Source organism: Octodon degus, unplaced genomic scaffold, assembly GCF_000260255.1.
Source record: "Octodon degus isolate 3935 unplaced genomic scaffold, OctDeg1.0 scaffold00005, whole genome shotgun sequence".
In the NCBI taxonomy this organism is placed as follows: domain Eukaryota; kingdom Metazoa; phylum Chordata; class Mammalia; order Rodentia; family Octodontidae; genus Octodon; species Octodon degus.
This window is the reverse complement of record NW_004524581.1, coordinates 33609091-33612024: the sequence shown is the minus strand read 5'-3', so window position 1 is coordinate 33612024 and position 2934 is coordinate 33609091.

The window sequence follows — 2934 nt, the reverse complement described above, 5'->3', positions numbered from 1 at the left end:
CTCCCGGCCCCATACAGTGATTCTTAGGCAGACATAAAACAAGAAACAAGAAAGCAGTTTCCAACTTAGGTTTGTGGGAGGCAAATAAACCCCACAAGCAGCTTCAAATTGATATATGCTTGCCGTATGCACAGTTGTAGACATTGTTGCTTTATTTATATAGAAAATAAAGGTTCTTTCTTTCTGTATTTAGGACAGGGTTACAGGGTGGACAGGTCTTACTAGGTAGACTGAACTCTGTGATTTTCCTGTTTTTAGCCTCCCAAGCACTGGGATTATAGGCGGGCGCCACATACCCAATCTGTCGCTGTCTCAGTGCACCCCAGGGACAGGGCTGGCATGGCACCCCGGGGATCAAATCCCTGGCCGTTGTGCTCTGCCTAAGCAGACCCTGTAGTCCGCTGAGCTATCTGGCTGGCCCAGAGGTCCTTTATTTACACCTGGTATTCCTGTTGCAGCAGATAGCTGCTGTATTACACATCTCTTCTACAAACAAAAATATACTTTCCACATCTGTCTTTCACACTATCTTTAGATTTTTTTTCTCTCAAGGTAGAGGTCTCTGTATGTATTCAAGCTGGGCTTGGGCTCGCTGTGCAGCTGCTCTTCAACTCATTGGGGAGCCTCCTGCCTCAGCTTCCCCGGTGCTGGGATTCCGGAAGTGTGCTACCACACCCAGCCCCATCTTTAAATTTCTACCCAAGCATGGTGAGGCTGGAGTCAGGTCACACTACTTACACACGGCAGACCCCGTGCACAGACACAAGAGCGGGTGGGGGATCGCGCTGATGGAAGAAAACTGTCACAGGCGAGGTGGTGAGGACCCGGGAACACACAACTTGTTTATAATGGAAAATTCTGCAGGGCATCAGGCAAGGGAGGAGAAACGAAAGGGCTGGCGGGATCTTGTTTTTCCACATCTCCCACGTCTGTCTTTGTGGCCGCCCAGGGGCTGGGAGGTCCGCACGCAGCTGGGCTTGCTCCCCATTCATTCACGCCCCGCCTGCACCCTGGTGACCGGAGCTCTGCCCTGCTCCTCCTGCCATCCGGATGCTGGGAGGGTTGGGATTGAAGCTTGGAGCGCAGCGGGGCCCTCGCTGAGGCAGGCCCAGCTCCGTTGCCCTCCCGACTCCAGCCCTCGCCTTCTGGCCCACTTTTGGCTCCCTCAAGATTGTCCTGTGTCCTGCTTCCTTCCTTTGACCTGATGTCTTGGCCTCATCCCAGCCTCGGAGCCCCTCCTTTGTTTTCTTCATAGCAATCAGGGAATCCTGTGTGTGTGGGTGTGTGTGTATGTGTGGGTGGGTGGGTGTGTGTGGGTGTGTGGGGTTGTGTGGGGTTGTGTGTGGCTGTGGGTGGGTGGGTTGGCCGGCCCCGCACTCCCACTGAGCGCATGCTGTGCGGTTGACCTTCCCCCAGCCTGCTTTGCTTCCTTTCTGTCCTTTCTTTCTCTCCCAGATACGGCCTCCCTGAGTGCTCAGCTGCAGCAGCGCTGTTCTCTGTTAGGTCTCTGGTATCTCCAGTACTTGGCCTGGGTTTTTGTTTTTTTTATGTGCACCACTCTGCAGCTTAAACTTGCAGTGATCTTCCTGTTTTCAACCTCCCAGCACTGGGATTACAGGTATGTGGCACCACACTGGGTCTCACTGGCCAGCTCAGCATGCCTGGAGGCAGGGTCGGCCCAGCATGTGGTGCCAGGGGTGGAACCCTAGTCCCTGCGCTTGCCCAAGCAGGCGCTTACTCTGCTGAGCTGTCTCACTAGCCCTGGCCTGGGATTTACATCTCAACCTACCTCCTCTGTGGGGACAACCTCATTTCCAGAGATGTCTATTTATCCAAACTCCTCTTTTCTCTTCAAAGAGGAGGCTGGAGGCCGGGTGTGTTAGCACACTCCTGTATTCCAGCACCCAGGAGGCTGAGGCAGGAGGATACATGCAAGCTTGAGGTCAGCCTGGGCTACATAGTGAGTCCATCTCAAAAACCAAAAGGAGGCTGCAAGAAGGTTGGATCAGGAACAACCCCATTGGAGATGGTGCTGCCCTCCGCCCAGCCCTTTGCCCAAATCCCCTGGCACAAGAGTGGGTCAGGCACACTATCCCCCTGCCCCAGGACGGTGGGGCTGCTGATCACAGCTGCAGTGGGGGACAAGAACTGAGAAGAGGGGGAGACTGATGGGCGGGCAAAGGAGGTACCCCTTGGTCCCTCCAAGGGACGGGGAGTGGGTAGGAAAGGAGCCCAGGCGTTGAGCCGCGCTGGCAACAGATGGCTCTGCACTCCGCTCTGGAGGTCTCCTCAGACTCAGGTGCACGGAAGGCAGGGTCAGCAGAGCGCACAGCGCACTGGGGGGTGTGAGGACAGCTGGGCCCCATTCCAGCTGCTCTGTGTGGACACTGTGCCTGGTGTCCAGTGAGTTGCTTCACTAAGAACTGCTTTCTCAAGGACAGACGGCCCTGGCCTCCAGGTCACCAGCACTGAGTAAGCTCTGTGTCCTTGGCAGCCGCAGGCCTTTCCTGGGGCTGTTGCTGAAATCCTGGCAGGAGGAGGGGAGGAGGCCTCTGGTACCGGCTGACAAGACCGGCGGCGCCTGCCTCTCCCTCCATTCTGAGCCCTCTCCACTTGGGCCAGATCTGTGCTCTTTGTTTACTCCAGAGAAGCTGGGACTTCTGCATTCCTGGCTCGTGGTCAGCCACCCTCCTCCTGCTCCCCTCTGCCTAGCTGGGACGATTCTGGCCAGAGGCTGGGGCAGCACTGAATTCTAGCAGAAGGTTAATCAGTGGCCCTTAGAGATGTCTGTTTAGGCCTTAGAAGGGCCAAGCTCAGCCCGTCTAGTTTTCCGTGACGCAAAAGCTAGGCCAGGGTATCAGGGCCACCAAGGGCTGAGGCAGCGTGGTCGGTGGGGCCTCCCTGCCCTGCCCCTCAGCCTCCTACAGCGGCTTG